At 43.5% G+C, this 17,447-nt stretch overlaps 1 protein-coding gene across 3 annotated transcripts in view; it reads left to right on the forward strand.

Moving 5' to 3' along the window:
- POLR2K (RNA polymerase II, I and III subunit K) overlaps positions 1-17,447 on the forward strand; it is a 377,021-nt gene that overhangs the window by 149,737 nt on the left and 209,837 nt on the right. The window lies entirely within an intron of this gene.

The following is a 17,447-nucleotide window of genomic DNA, read 5'->3' on the forward strand; positions in this document are numbered from 1 at the left end:
GGATTTTACTCTCTTTTTTTCAACAGTTTCTTTTTTCTGTTGTAGAGTTTGTTTATGGCAGAAGACCACCCGATTGGCTTCCTTTTTTTTGGAGGATAGCATCTTGGTTCTGTTAGGGATAGCACGATCCATGCACTCGTTTAAGTGCTTATAAAGTGCATTTAGGTAGGATTCAGCAGTCGTACCTCTATTGTCCATCTGCATGGGTGTCGTGAAGTTTGCCATTTCTATCTTAAGATGCGTGAAGGTGGCTTTGGAGAAATTTTTTACGGTTTTCCTAATGGGGGGGGGTGTGATCGGTATGTGGGTGTCTAGGGTGATTAGCTTGTGGTCTGATCTGACCAACGAGGAGCTGACCTCTGGTGTGGAACACTGGTTGTCCATGTTGGTGATGACGAGGTCTAGGATATTGCTAACCCTGGTGGGGGTGTGGATAAGTTGATCCAAGGCATTGGAATTGATGATTTCCAGAAAACGTTGAGCAAAAGAGTTGGTAAACGAGTAGTTTTCCCAGTTAATGGTAGGGTAGTTGAAATCACCCATTATGAGAGTGTTGGGTTGTACCTTAATATTTTCCATGTATCAAGAAAAGAGGAGTGGGAATCCTGGGGCATGGTGGGGGCGTCTGTAGCAAGCTACAATCTGGATTGCGGTTTTGCCCAGAGTTAGTTGAACTTGGATAATCTCGGATGCGTTATGCTGAGCAACTAGCTAGGAGGTGTGGATATCATGAATGAATATGGACACGCCTCCACCTGTTTCGGTCCGGGTTTGGTGGCCGAAAGGTGTGGTATGAATTATAGTTTGGTAATGCAGGGGTGCTCTCTGGAGCTTTGAACCTGGTCTCTGTCACTGCACAGATGTCAATGTTCTCCATTTTAAGGAGTGCATCGAGTGAATGCATTTTGAGGTTTAGACTTCTAGCATTGAGTAGCATTACCCTCAGATTTTGCTTGCTTGTACCTGTTACAGTGGTGAATATGTCATTTGAACCTTGCCTACAAAAGGCACTATAGGGGTGGCAATAGCCTTTGCCAGTATCCGGAATCCCAATGTTGTCCGGTACAGGCCATCTCTAGCAAAGCAGCATGGTCTGTCGATCATGTCATCCCAGGCAGACAGATACTGGATTCCCTTAGAATGACACCAGAAGCTTAGCCAATTGTTAAAGTCAATAATTTTGTCCTTGTACTGTGGTGGTATTCTGGGTAATGGCAGGATGCTACTCAGAGGTAGGGTCATACCTTCCTGGGCTACAAGATCAGAGAGCTCCTCCATGTCTCTCTTCATGTAGTCCAGGGAGGTATGTTTCAGGTCATTCACACCTACATGGACAATGACCTGAGTGTGTGCGTTGTGGCGGATCCTGGCACCCGACAGGCAGCTGACTGTAACTTTCTCCTTGTTTAGCCTGGTGAGTGTAACTTCATTGTGCCTGACTATAGTCACCTATGACTAGAGTGTTTGGTACGTTATGCCTTATGGGCTGTAGTTGAGTGGCACACTGAGTATGTGAGCTGTGTCATTTGGGTTGTGTTGGGGGGTGGAGGTTGCTTGCATTTCTGCTTTGGAGGTCTCTGTTGTTTGGGCAGATTTTTACTGAGCGCCTCCGCGAATGTAGGTGTGTGATGTTCATCGTGTTACCCTGCTGCAGTCATCACACTTGGGTTATCTTGTCGTCAGGCGGTCCTGCAGTCAGCCGGAATTCCGAAGTCTTGGTCCGGCGTCGGTTGCTGTCACCTCATCCCTGACGTCAGTGCGCCAGGGGTATAAATAATGCAACCGATGCCATTTTCTTCAGTCTTTCTTGCTGCGTGGTGCCCGAAGCAGAAGCAATTCGCAAGTGCCGGTCAGCCGACTCCTGAGATTTTCAAATTCGAATTTCAGACTGAAGTCTTCTATAAAGCTAAGTACCCCGTTGGGGAAACTTTTCTTGCCTCAGACCGATGTCAGAAAAAGTTAACAATTGTATTTCTTGTGGGAAGCAAATACCTCATAAGGATTTTCATTCTTATTGCATACCTTGCCTAGGCCCAGACCACGACGTCACTTCTCGTCGGTTTTGTGCTAGGTGTAATAAGCGTACTATTAAAAGACTATTTGATTTCTCACGACACTATTTTGGTAGAAAATTTAACTACACCATGTCGTCGGAGCAACCGACTACCGGCGTGCACAAAAAGTGCAGGGATAAGGATAGACAGCCCAGGCCTAAGCCAGATTCCGAGGCCTCGGCTGATCCGGTCTCCGGTTCTCAGTGAGGCTCCGACGCAGCCCTTGAATACCGCAGACCTGGAACCCGAGACCGCTACGGAAATTTTGACGGAATGTACCGGGCAGACGCAGCCTTTTACTTCAGGTCCTTCCGATGACTTTGTTTCTAAAGACGGTGCTTCAGAAACGCCATCGGTTTCTGAAGGCGTTGTCAGACTGACAACTCTCACCATTAAAACGTTTTCTAAGTCGAAGACTCCTTCTAAATCTAAAAGGACTGCACTTCAGTCTCCTGTTCAAGGCCCTATGCCTAAGAAACAGATGCTCAAAATGGCTGAAGATTTGATTTCTTTAAGCAGGGGTTCACAGCCCCCTCCTGACAAAAGGCCTAGACAAGAGGAAGATTCTGCTTCCTCTGAGCAAATGTCCATTTCTTCAGACTCCTCTGAGGACCAAGACTATTCCTTCTCTCCTTATGAAGATTCTGATGCTGAGGACTCTATTCCCTCAGCTTCTCCTCCTGAAGACTACTCCTTTGGGGAAACTTTGCACACTGAGGGAACATTTTCACTGGGAAGGTCAGGACTACTCTGATTCAAAGAAAAGGCTCAGAGAGTTTCTTTTACTCCCCCAACACAGACTACTTGCCATCCCACCAGTTTTGGACATTGTGGATGATGTCTATTTAGAATCCAGTTTCAACCCAGACTCTCTACCTCCTGCTCCGGCTAAGCCTGACGGATACTACAGAGTGCCTGATTCCCACAAATGTCTTTACAAAAGCCCAGTAGCTGACCCAGAGACTATCTCCCAGGGTCCCAAGGGGGCTAAGGCTTCTATGGCTAAAAACCCAGTACCTTCTGAGAGGGATTCCAGAGCACTAGACAGGTGGGGGAAAAAGGTTTACACCTCAGCCACACTAGCTATGAGGGCACTGAATTGCCAATTTCATATGCTTAAGTATCAGCAATTTCTAATCTCTCAGTTAAAACAAAGATTAACCTCCATCCCCAACAATCTGAATTGAAAGAAGTACAGGATCTGTTGCACGCCACTGAGCAGGTGGGCAAACATACCTTACAATGTGGGTTTGATTCTTTGGAGGCCTCCTGCAGAGCAGCTATCACTGGGTCTGTTATACGTAGGCATGCTTGGTTAAAGGAACAACCTCTGCCTGATCATGTTAAAGCAAAACTACTAGATGCTCCCTTACAGCAGGATGTTCTTTTTGGAGTTAAAGCAGAAGAAGTTTTAAAGAAAATGGAAGATGAAGCAAAATCTATGCAGACAGTCAAAGATTTCCTACAAGTACAACCCCCTCGCTTCAGCAGAAACTGGCCAACAAAATATTGGTACTTTCCAACCACTGACAGACCGCAGAGGGGTAAATACAGGCGCCCAAGGGGCAGAGGACAGCCACAAGCCCAGTATAAACCTCGCCAATGGGGCACTACAACACAGAAGGGAGGAGAAGACCGGTCTCAATCCACCAGAAGGCAAACTCAGTGACTTGCACCTCATCTGGCTAAGCAATACTCTCTTGGCAGCCCCCTTGGGGGGAAAACTCGCACTTTTTGCAGACAACTGGCACATTGTCACAAAGGACAAATGGGTCCTAGACATAATTTTACGAGGATACAGATTCCACTTTCACACCTTGCCAATGAAAAGAGGAATGCCAAACCTGCCACAAAATCAATGGGCAGAGGCACAAAAGCAAATTACAGCTCTCATGGACATGAGAGCCATTCAACTGGTACCTACTCGAGAGCAAGGCCAAGGATTTTACGCAAGACTCTTTCTAGTACCCAGAAAGGACAATGCTTGGAGACCAATTCTGGACCTTTCAATTCTAAACACTTACTTACAAGTACCCAAATTCAAGATGCTAACACTACAGCAGCTACTTCCCATGTTGGGCAAGGAAGCATGGCTAGTAACGTTGGACCTCAAGGAGGCATACCTGCATGTCCCTATCAGACAAAGTTGCAGAAGATACCTCCGTTTCATTGCAGGTTCAACCCATTACCAATTCTCTGCACTGCCCTTTGGCTTATCTACTGCGCCCAGAGTTTTCACAAAATGCCTGGCACCAGTAATTGCATACTGCAGACAGAGGAATTCAAATACATCCATACCTGGACGACTGCCTCATCCAAGCAGAAAGCAAAGACATTCTCTTACATCATCTGGCCTTTGTGAAGCATCTACTAAACTGTCTGGGGTACACAGTAAACGAAAAGAAGTCAAAACTAGTACCCTCACAAAAAATGACATTCCTGGGTGTCAGCTTGAATACAACGGCCCAGAAAGCTTATCTTACGCCAGACAAGCAACTACAACTGACTCAATAATTCAAGACAATGGCAACAAAGACCCAATTAACTGCAAGAAAAATTCTGCAGGCTTTGGGCTTCATGGCATCTTGCATACTAATAATACCATTTGCAAAGCTGCATATGAGGAAATTGCAGTGGTACCTAAAAAGCGTATGGTCTCAACACAGCCACAGCTTGGACACAATGATATCTCTCATTCCCTGCCTACAACAGGAATTTCTATGGTGGTCACAGACATGTCACCTCAACAAGGGTCAGCCTTTCACCTTGCCCCCAGCCAGGCAAACTATCACAACAGATGCTTCAGACTACGCCTGGGGGGCACACATGGCAGGACAATGCATTCAAGGCCTATGGACTGCAGATCAAAGAAATCTGCACATAAATCAAAAAGAGATGCTAGCTGTACAGAAAGCTCTGACAGCCTTCAAGGATCTATTACATCCAGGACAACTTGCAATAAAGATGGACAACACCACAGTAATGTGGTACATAAACAAGGGGGCACGCATTCCTACCCTCTATGCAGGCAAGCAATGATCTTATGGAACACAGCTCTGGCCTGCCAAGTCCAGTTACAAGCTCACTTCCTGCCAGGACAGAAGAACACATTGGCAGACGACCTCAACAGAAACATCAAAGATCCCCACGAGTGGAAACTAGATCCACAAATATTTGCAATGATAACTCAAAAATGGGGCCTTCCAAACATAGACCTTTTTGCCAGTCCTCAAAACTACCAACTGACAAAATTTTGTACAAGGACATTTCATCATCAAGCTTGGAAAGTGGACGCTCTCTTTCAGTTGGAAAAACCTGACAGCATATGCCTTCCCTCCATTACCTCTCCTCACAAAGGTTCTTTTGAAGGTCAAAAAGGAGAGACCACGACTGATTCTCATAGCCCCAGACTGGCCACGCCAGCACTGGTACCCGCTATTGAAAAATATTTCTCACAGCCCACCATGGACATTGCCTCAAATCCCCCATTTGCTCACACAACAAAACAGTCAGATTCTTCACAGCCAGCTCAAAATCTGGCTGCATGGCAAATCAACTAAACATCCAACAAGCTCCTCTTTCACAAGCAGTTCTGAGTGTTATTCTGGAAGCCAGGAGGCCAAGCACCAGGAAGGCTTATTCGGACAAATGGAAAAGGTTTTGTGCCTGGAACCAAGCTAAAGGCCAAGACACAATTCAGCCTCACATGCCTCACATTCTACAGTATTTAGCTGAGATGTTGCACAAAGGACTTTCCTTTTCCTTAATTAAAATCCATGCTTCAGCTATTTCAGCTCACCTACGACACGGATCCACCTTTATTTTTACATCCTCTTCTAAGGCAGTTCCTCAGAGGGGCAAAAAACATTAGACCACCCAGGAGAGCTCCTACACCAACATGGGACCTCAACTTTGTTCTGAAAAAATTAACGCTACCTCCCTTTGAACCAGCTTTCTCTACAGATCTTCAGTTCCTATAATGGAAGACTGCCCTGCTCCTAGCAATAACTTCAGCTAGGAGAGTCTCAGAACTACAGGCACTAATGGCAGTGGAACCTTTCCTCATTTTTCATCAAGACAGAGTTTCTCTACGAACTAATCCTTCCTTTATGCCTAAGGTGGTTTCCAGTGTAGCTTTAAATCAAACCATCCACCCTAACCTTCTTCCCCAATCCACAGAACAAAGGTGAGAGACTCTTGCATTCCTTGGACATTCACAGGCAGCTTCGTTACTACTTGGACAAAACTAAGGCTTTCAGAAAAACTGACCAGCTCTTTGTATCCTATGCTACAGCTTCTCAAGGGAAGGCTATATCAAAGCAAACCATTTCTTAATGGATAGGTCATTGCATACATTTCTGCTATACCCATCATGGGAAACCAGTTCCTGCTACCATTAGATCCCACTCTATAAGGGCAACAGCTACCTCTACAGCCTTTCTCAGGGGGGTTCCAACCAAGGAAATTTTAGAAGCTGCAACTTGGAGTTCTGTACACACCTTTACCAAGCACCATCACTTACCTCTTTACTGTTAAGTCCAGTGCGGGCTTCGCCACTGCAGTTCTGCAGGGCCTTATTGCCTCCACTAACCCTCTGATACCCCCCCCCCTTCCTTAGCTTTGGGATTCAACCCAAGTGTGATGACTGCAGCAGGGTAACACGATGAACATAGTACAGTTTTGTACCTACCATAAATGTAGATGTTGGAGTGTTCACCCTGCTGCAGTCCAGGTTACCCTCCCTCCATCCCCTCTGATCTACCGGCTAAATCTCTGCTATGCCTTACTGATGTATTTGCTTATAGCTGAAGGGATTTTGTGTTTGTATAGTGTTCACTCCATTTGGTACTAATTCTGACCACCTTTTTGGGGGCACCTGACATCTGGGGCAAGAAAAACTGAAAAAATGGCGTCTGTTGCATTATTTATACCCCTGGTGCACTGACGTCAGGGATGAGGCGACCGCAACCGACGCCGGACCAAGACTTTGGAATTCCGGCCGACTGCGGGACAGCCTGACGACAGGATAACCCAAGTGTGATGACTGCAGCAGGGTGAACACTGTAACATCTACATTTATGGTAGGTACAAAACTGTACTTTTTGTGCTTCTGCATGTGTGTTTTGGTGGTGTAGGTTTTGGGGGACTATGTGATGAGTGTGGTGCAGTGCAAGTGTTTACCTTCTCCTCTTGACTGTCTAGACCAGTCTTCGGTGAAGAGAGCTTTGCTTCCAGTTTGGCTATATATGTGCAAATCTCACAGGTCTTAGTGTCGGGTGGTAGAAGGAGAGGGTTGTCTATGTACATGAGGCAATTGCTGCATTGTCCCAAGATGCCCAGATTCATCAGGTAGAAAGGAGAAAACACCGGGGGCTGACCTTTAGACATGCCTGAATAGGTGCTTATTTATTAAGTACTAAAAACTGTTTTCCTCTAGACAAGTGAGGAAAGTTGAGTGCTGTAGTAATTTGTAACTTATTTAGTGCTTACAACAAGTTCTGAAAAAGTGCTGAGCTCAAAGAAACATATTTGAGTGCTAAAACTAAAAAGCTGGCTAGTTGCAAGGGAAAATTTGAAGAGCAGACTTTATGGCGCCAGCAATAGTTTAACCCTAGTTAAGGGGGGGGGTGGGACTCAGGAGCTCACAAACAGTCCTGGACACAATAAATCCGTATCTGGACAAGACCTGCTCAGGAAAGGGGGTGGTGGAGAGCAAGCTTAGAATTTTTTTTTTTCCAGTAAAAGTGGAATGGAGAAAGCTGGAACCAGAGGTTAATTCAACATTAATAATCTGAGTGGGTTGGCCTTCACAAACGTTCTCTATTAGATTGAATTAACTAATGACACTAGACTGGAAGGAGTGTCACAGATCAAATATACAGTATGGGCGGGCAACTGCAAAGCCATCATGTATAAGAACACCACAATACTAGGGAGGGTGGTTGGGAAAAATGACAGTTCCTAGCTGTAGCCAGTAAATGAAAGCTTTAAACAGATCAAGGAGCAAGCAGACTCTAGAGAATGCTTTTAACTGTAAACAGACAATTATTGTAATGCACACTATTACAGTTCCTAGCTGTAGAACACAGAAACCTCAAAAAATTAAAAATGCACAGAAAAGCTCGGATAGAGCAATCGCAAACAGAAAATACAACTCTCAGTATGAAAAAGCAGTTTACAGTTAAGTAATTCAGCAAACATGCAATTAGAGTAATGAAACAGTATTAGCATTTTGCAGTTGCGCCTCTTCTGTGAGATTCCACCTATTTTGCAATTCCTGATTTGCCAGTCCCTCTAAATAATGCTTGTTACTTTTTAACCATCTCTCGCTCTCTGTTATTTCCAGCCTGTTTTTTAAACTCCTGCTTTAATTTTGTCCCATTCACTAGCTATATTTTCAGACTAAATTTCTATTTTCTCAAATAACTCCTGAATAATTTCCACTACCCATTCCGTAAATTCCTCTCTCTTCAGCAGGTAAGTGGGAAAACACCTGCATCTTACTTTTATTTTATTATCCAGTGTTTTTTTTTATTATTATCCAGTGATGTTCTTCATCTCACATTGCTGCAGTCCTTACACTTGGGTAGTCCGCTGTCCTCGGTCGGCCCGAATATCAAAGTATAAGGCTGACGTCGGTCAAGGCGCATTAGACTGACATCAGGACGTCAGGGTACAAATGCGCATGACCGACGTCATATCCTCAGTCTTTTTTGCCGCATGGTCCAATGCAGAAGCAGCGTTAAGTGGCGCTCATGCTCTGAAATTTTTGAATTCGGAGTTTCAGACCGAGTCAAAGTTGGCTAAGTACCCGTGGGGAATATTTTAGTTTTTCTTGCCTCAGTGGTTTACCGGATGTCAGAAAAAGTGAATAACTGTATTTCTTGTGGGAAACAGATACCGCATAGAGATTATCATACTTTGTGTATTCCTTGTTTAGGGCCTGAGCACGACGTTGTTGGGTGTCGCTTTGTGCTAGATTCAATAAGCGCACTATTAAGAGAAGGTTAGATTGTGCCAGGTTAGTCTTCGGAAGCGGTGCAATTATAATATGCCGCCGGATGCTCCGACGTCCGCTTCGAAGAAGCGCAAGGACAAAGCAGCTAAGCCCAGGTAAGAAGAGCCGCTCGGACGCCGGTTCTTTAGAGGTGTCGGTGGAGCCGGGGTTCCACCGGAGGTTTCTCTGGAGTCCCAGGGGGAGACTTTGTTATTGCAGGATGTGGCCTCTCAGGAGGCAGGTCAGGCTGAAGGGGCCTCTCAGGTTACTGTACTCCCCTCCCTTCCCAGGGTGGTTAGGCCTTCTCCTTCTGTTTCCAAGGCTTCTCCCAGAGGCAGGCCAGGTTTAGCTTCAGTTGGTGTCACTCCTAGTACTTCAGGTTCTGTGCCCAAGAAGCATATGCTTAAAATGGCAGAAGATTTGATTTCTTTGATTAGAGGTTCTTTGCCCCCTCCTGATAAGAGACCTAGGGTGGAACCTGAGTTGGGGAGTTTTGAGCAGGCTTCGGATGTTTCAGAGTCTTCGGCTGAAGACTTGCAGGAGTATTCTCCTTATTCTGATTCTGATGTGGATGATTCTACTCCTTCTGCTTCTCCTCCTGAGGATTTTTCTTTTTCAGAGACTCTTCATTCCATGAGGGAGCATTTTAAGTGGGAAGGTCAGGACTTCTCTGATTCTAGGAAAAGGCTTAGGGAATTTTTGTTTTTGCCCCAGCATAGGCCTTTGGCTATACCTCCTGTTCTGGATGTTGTGGAAGATGTGTTTGCAGAGGCTTCTCTTAATCCTGATTCTTTGCCTCCTGCTCCTGTTAAACCGGATAGGTATTACAGGGTGCCTGAAGCTCATAAGTATCTTTTTAAGAGTCCTAGGGCGGACCCAGAAACTGTTAGTCAGGGGCCTAAGGGTGTTAAGGCTTCTGTTGTTAAAAATCCGGTTCCTCCAGATAAAGAGGCCAGTACTTTGGATAGATGGGGAAAGAAAGTCTATACTTCTTCCACCCTTGCTATGAGGGCTTTGAATTGCCAGTTTCACATGTTGAAATACCAAAACTATCTACTTTCTCAATTGAAGTCTAAGGTAGATGCTCTGGCGGAAGGTATTGAGTGTAAAGAGTTACAAGATTTAGTACATGTTTCTGAACAGGTGGGTAAGCATTCTTTGCAATGTGGTTTTGATGCTGTACAGGCCTCGTCTAGGGTGGCTGCCACTGGGTCAGTTCTTCGCAGGCACGCCTGGCTGAGGGATCAGAATTTATCTGACCATGTTAAGACAAGGATTTTAGATGCTCCTTTACAATCTGATGTGTTGTTTGGTTCACCTGTTGAGGCAGTCTTAAAGAAAATGGAAGACAAGGCTAAGTCTATGCAGACTGTTAAAGATTTTTGCAGGTTCAGCCTCCAAGTTTAGTAGGAATTGGCCTACCAAGGGGTGGACGTATCCTTCTTATGATTCCCAGTCTAGGGGTAGATCTAGACGTGGTAGGGGCAGAGCTCAGGGCTCTTTCAGGCCTAGAACAGGAGTTCACCTGCACAGTCTTCGGTGAGGGCAGGGGTCAGTCCTTTCGTAAACAGACCCAATGACCTACCTTTTCAGCTGCCAGAGCCTTCGCCTGGCAGCACCTTTGGGAGGAAGGTTGGCACTTTTCAAGGAAAATTGGAGTTTAATTACCCAAGACAGATGGGTATTGGATATCATACACCACGGTTACAGGTTTTATTTCCATACCTTGCCTCCTTTCAAAGGCATGCCAGACGCTCCTCCTCAGCAAAGAATAGAGGCTCACAAACAAATTTCTCTGTTACTTCAAATAGGGGCCATACAGCCAGTCCCTATGCCAGAAGTGGGCCTAGGATTTTATTCTCGCCTGTTCCTAGTACCAAAGAAGGGGAACACGTGGAGACCAATTTTGGATTTATCTATCCTCAACACTTATCTGGACATTCCCAAGTTCAAAATGTTGACGCTACAACAGCTTTTACCTCTGCTGGGCAAAGATCATTGGATGGTAACTTTGGATCTCAAGGAGGCTTACCTTCATGTTCCTATCAGACTGAGTTGCAGGAAGTATCTGCGTTTTCGGGCTGGGACTTCTCATTATCAGTTCTCTGCATTGCCCTTTGGCTTATCTACTGCGCCCAGAGTGTTCACCAAAGTTCTGGCTCCAGTGATAGCTTTCTTTAGGCTAAAAGGAATACAGATCTATCCTTATTTGGACGATTGCCTGATTCTGGCTCAAGGAAGGAACGAGCTTCTTCATCATTTGGAATATGTGATAGCAGTGCTAAGATGCCTGGGGTATTCTGTGAACGAAATAAAGTCCAGTCTAGTACCCTCTCAGGACATGTGCTTTCTGGGTGTAAGACTGAATACAGCATCCCAGATGGCCTTTTTGACCCCGGACAAACAAAAGAATCTTTCCCTTTACTTTCATCAATTGTCTCATCAGTCCAGGCTGACTGCAAGGACAGTCCTTCAAGCCTTGGGGTTCATGGCATCTTGTATTCTGGTGCTTCCCAATGCCAAACTGTATATGAGGAAGCTACAATGGTATCTCAAAATGTATGGACACAGCACTGCCAGGATCTGGACACTGTCATTCAAATAATACCTTGCATTCAAAAGGAATTTTTGTGGTGGGCTCAGGAATGTCACCTAAACAAGGGACTCTCTGTGACCCGCCAGAGGCAGTCAGATTCTAACGACAGATGCCTCAGACAAAGCTTGGGGAGCTCATCTAAATGGAAAGTGGATACAAGACAAGTGGCCTGCCAGACTACAACATCTACATATCAACTTGAAGGAGATGTTAGCAGTCCAGTTTGCATTAATAGCTTTCAAGGATTTACTTCTTCCAGGGCAGGTGTTGATTCTAACAGACAACACAACTGTCATGTGGTACATCAACAAGCAAGGGTGAACACATTCTTATCCTCTATGCAGGCAAGCAATGATTTTGTGGGAGACTGCTCTCAGTTTACAGCTAAATCTTCAGGCAAGGTTTCTGCCGGAGCACAGAACTCCTTAGCAGATGTGTTGAGCAGATCTAATTATGGATCCCCACGAGTGGAAATTGGATCCTCATGTATTTCAGAAATTGACAGTGTCATGGGGAACTCCAGACATAGATCTGTTTGCTTCTCCACTAAACCACCAGCTGCCAAAGTTTTGCACGAAAAGGTTTCATCCCACAGCTTGGAAAGTGGATGCTCTTTCTTTCAATTGGAGCAATCTTCATGTGTATGCCTTTCCACCTCTGCCTCTCCTCCCAAAGGTACTTCTAAAGGTCAGACAGGACAAGCCAAGGATGATTTTAATAGCTCCAGATTGGCCTCGACAGCACTGGTACCCATTACTGGGAAGTCTGGTACGGGAGCCTCCATGGCCTTTGCCTTCGATTCCACACCTGTTGTCTCAGGAGGACAGTCATTTACTCAATGTCAAACTTCACTCTCTTCACCTAACAGCCTGGCATATTCTGTTTTGAACCATAAAGGGTCTCAACTTCCACAGCAAGTTTTGAATGTTATTTTGGAAGCTAGAAGGCCTAGTACAAGGAAAGTGTACGCAGATAAATGGAAGAGATTTTTATTTTGGAGTGCAGCAAAGGATTTTGATGTTTCTGAGCCTAATTTAAGTGTGGCTCTTCAATATCTTACTGAGCTACTGGACAAAGGTTTGTCCTTCTCTTCTATTAAGGTTCATGCTGCAGCAATTTCGGCTCACTATGACTGTGACCCACCATTGTTTTCTCATCCTTTGTTCAAGCAATTTCTTAGAGGGGCAAAGAATATAAGACCCCAATGAGAGCTCCTACTCCTGCTTGGGATCTCAATTTTGTGTTGGAGAAACTCACTCTACAACCTTTTGAGCCTGCAGCTACTACTGAGTTGAAATATTTATCATGGAAGACTGCTTTTTGTTGGCCATTACCTCTGCAAGAAGGGTTTCTGAATTGCAGGCCCTTATGGCGGTTGAGCCTTTCTTAATTTTCCATAAGGATAGGGTATCTTTGCGCAGTACTAATCCTTCCTTTATGCCTAAAGTGGTTTCTAGTGTGGCTTTAAACCAAACTATTCATTTGCCTACTTTTTATGCAAATCCCCAAAATAAAGGGGAAAAGATTTTGCACACTTTAGATGTACACAGGCAGTTGCGATATTATTTGAGCAGAACTAAAGGGTTCAGGCAGTCTCAGCAGTTATTTGTTTCTTTTGCTTTGAGTTCTCAGGGCAAGCCTGTGTCAAAACAAACTATTTCTAAGTGGATTGGGTTTTGCATTGCTTTCTGTTATTCCCATCATGGCAAGGAGATTCTAGCTGGGATTAGGCCTCATTCCACTAGGGCTACTGCCACTTCGACAGCCTTTTAAGGGGTGGCAACTAAGGATATTTTGGAGGCAGCTACTTGGAGTTCAGTGCATACTTTCTCTAAGCATTATCACCTTCCACTTTACTCTAAATCTAGGGCTGGTTTTGCCACTGCTGTTTTACAGGGCATTTTGGCAGCTCCTGCTACTTTATAATTTTGCCATCCTCCCTTATCTCTGCTTTGGGATTCTACCCAAGTGTAAGGACTGCAGCAATGTGAGATGAAGAACATAGTACAGTTTTGTACCTACCATAAATGTAGATGTTCGAAGATCCACATTGCTGCAGTCCAATTTACCCTCCCTCCTTCCCCTCTGTAGTTAGAGGCGGTTGTGTGGGTTGGGTTGTAAATATTGTGTATATTGTATATATTGTACATATTATTAGGGCAAGGGTGGTTGGTTGGTTGTTTGCTGTCTTTTGGTTTTGACCTTTCTTTGTAGGGTCTTCTGACATCTGGGGCAAGAAAAGACTGAGGATATGACGTCGGTCATGCGCATTTGTACCCTGACGTCCTGATGTCAGTCTAATGCGCCTTGACCGACGTCAGCCTTATACTTTGATATTCGGGCCGACCGAGGACAGTGGACTACCCAAGTGTAAGGACTGCAGCAATGTGGATCTTCGAACATCTACATTTATGGTAGGTACAAAACTGTACTTTTTTATTTCTGTTATTGGTGCATGATCTGAAATAGTTTTGGGTACGTACCAAGACTTTCATTTAAATGTGTTCGTGGGAAAAGTTTAGCCCACATTTTGTATCTTGTGGAATAACTAATTTCACTCTGAATTCTGGCACTGAATTCTTATCTTCCATGAAAAATATTTTCGTAAATTTTCTTCATAAATCTACCCTCCTTTGTTACATTTTCCCTGCTGGGCCTCGCAGACACATTTCCATGGCTACAAATCAAGTTCCAGTCCCCGTCTATAAGTAATATTCCTTGCATAAAGCTGATTATTTCTCCCAGAATTTTCTTAAGCTCCATTATAGCAGTTTTAGGTGGAGTATAAATACATGCTAGTGTAATCCTCCTCCCTGCTTAGTAGCCCCTTAGTATTACAAATCTACCCTTATCATCTTCCTTCATCAGTGAAGCTACTTTTGCTATTTAATATTATTACACCTGTTTTCCTTTGTACCCGGTGTTCCACTGAATAACCATCTTGACATTTTTTTCTTTATCAAATTCCCATGTACACTTCTTTCCAAGTATGTCTCCTGTAGTATAGCTATTTGCAATCTGTTTTTACTATAGTTTACTTCTCTTTATATTTTTGTGCGAGACCACTGCCAAAGACATTACAGAAAGGATCGTTGTTAAAATGTTATTGCCACCTTTAGTGTGTAACAGCCTGTTTAAGTCTAGTTCCAGCTTTTGTATTACTTGCATATACTGTTGTACATTGATCTTTTATACATTTTCTTGACATATCCATTTGAGCCTATGTCACATCTTACAAAACTTTGTTGTATTGAAAACTCTCAAACAAAATAATACACCCCAATACCTCCATAAAAACCTTTTAACTTAATACTAACACACGCAACTATATGCATCTTCAAATACTGAAGATTTACCCATGTTATAGGAACAAGTGTCCCAAACTGATAGCCGCACTCAGACTTAAGTTAGGGTTATCCATGCTAAGATGCATGGTATAGCCTGTGCTGTCTGGTTTTATCTCTATAGCTCTCCCAGCTGGGAAAACACTTGAATGCTTTCAGAAAACATCATCTCTTAGCCATTTCTCTTCATTAGATTGTTTCCATGGAGACATGAGGACCAGATACAATAATTGCTACTAAGCATACATTTATTTACTAGAAAAAAGCTTAAGATTCATTGTTTTTCATTTACTTGCTTTCTCTTAAAACGTCCAGTCATTCCCCAAGGCAAGAATGAAAAAAGTACATACATTTTTCTTTCGTCATGCTATTATGACCAGACTTTGCTTTTTTTTTTTTTTATATTGCAGTGCCTACATTTCTTAAAATGGAACAAGGAGAAAGGAAAAAATAAAAAAATAAACAGGAGTACCTGTTTATATTAGTGTTCTCATTACACTTAACCACCAAGAACTTTACTTTATAGCATGCAAAGAAAATTGTGCACTATAAAAATAGTACTATTAAGAAAGAGTTTTTTTTTTTTTCATTTACAGTTTTCCTTCTTGTCCTTTACAAAGTATTTTTCCAAACATTAATGACATGAAGTAGGGCATATGCTTTAGAGTCCTCCACAAGTCTAAGTCCAGTACTTCCAGATTTTTTTATTCTGTCATGTTTCACAATTTTGTAATACCACATTTTCAGTTTCCAAGTTACTGGTTTTATTCCTGTTCATCTCCATCTCCTAAATCCTATCTCTGCTTCATTTCCAATTTTTTTCCTCCTCACAAGCATTTTCCGTTGAACCATTGGAAAACGTTTCATTGGCGCAGTCTCACTGTGGTCTTTATTACCAGAAGTATAAGGAGCATAATCTCCTTATGTTTCACAGCTCATTTTTTGTTGCACAAAGTTTTGAATTTAATCCTCCACATGTACTGCATCAAGAAATTATTTTGTCTATCCAGGAAAGATGTGTGGGTACAGAGTTTGAATCTCACGCCTGCTTCATGACATTCCCTGAATAGTGACAGGGCATTGTCAGACCCCACTCTGATGGACCTCCTGCATATCCACAAAACAAACGGTTACCAGAATTACCCATTCTAAAGACTTAAACCTTGCCTGTGATATAAATAGGACCTGCTGGAGAGATGAGTATGTATCCCAGAGACTACACCACCTATGGAAGAGCCTCCCCATCCATGTGAAGCAGAGTTACTCCCAACCCAATTCAAGTGCAATTTGGATAGGCAACCGGAAATTCATCCCTGGTGTGGCACCTATGTCTCTGATGCAAACGGTTAACCTATAAATGGTTCATCTTCCAGGCCAATGCTTACACTTATCAAGGGCATCGGAACTTGTCAGAGGTTTGGGATGCATGGCTAGGCTCAGAAAGGCCCTTGTGGTCGTTAGCCTAGTAAACACCTATGAACCTGTAAATGTACTCCTCTTCTACCTAGTGTACAACGAGTAGTCATTCTCAACAACCACTCTGCGGTCGTCCACTTTTAGTACTTTGTCCTCCTGCCACAGTTTTGTTAGAGTAAATTTGTTCTGCTGGTAGTATTGCATCTTTGCTATAAAAAGTCTAGATTGCTTTCTCATAGCCAGGTTTGGAGCATACACACGATGTGCCCTTTCATTTAACAACTCCTGCTGCGGAATATCAGTCCAGTTGCTTTCAGAAAATGAATACAGCCTGTTCTTTCCAACTTTTCTCTGGTACAACAGTAAATCTCAGATTTTCCCTATGTGCACTGTTCTCTAATTCTATAATTTTTTAAGCATCTCTTCTTGAGCAGTCTCATATTCAGCTGCCTTTTCTTAATTTTCGACCTTTGATTTTTGAATTATCACCTGCTTTAAAGCTGTTTCCATTTTTTCCAGCCTTTTGTTATTTGAATTGATATACTCCACTAGTGTTTCATTTATTTTAATTAGGTCGGCGTGCAGTTGTCTTATACTTTCCTTTAGGTTACTGGAAGTAGTGTTTGAAGCTTGCACTGCTTTTTGCTGAACAGCTGCAGTACCCTTCCAGTCATTGTTTTTTCCTCACTTTTTGTAGCTGATTTTCTTTCTAGTCATTTATATTTCTTTTTTCCTGGCATCCAGGCAGTGCACTTACTAGCCAGTTACTGAAATTTACCCAGAAATAAAAGTCCACTGTCTTTTTGTAGCGAGTTTCTGTTTTCACACTGGGAAAGCTGGAATTAAGCTGTTACGCAGTGTGTGGGCGGCCATTTTGGAAGACCCCATGGGTAAGGAGAGTCTTATCCAGAGGCTACTTCATTCCCTTTTCCACAGCACCACATGCACAGACATCTCATTACCCATCAATACTACTCAGAGACAGAGAGAGAAAGTATTAGTAAAGAAGTTGTAAGCCTTATTCAGCAAGAGTGCAATCC

The sequence above is a fragment of the Protopterus annectens genome, chromosome 6.part0 (genome assembly GCF_019279795.1).
Source record: "Protopterus annectens isolate FY-2018-M chromosome 6.part0, PAN1.0, whole genome shotgun sequence".
In the NCBI taxonomy this organism is placed as follows: Eukaryota; Metazoa; Chordata; order Ceratodontiformes; family Protopteridae; genus Protopterus; species Protopterus annectens.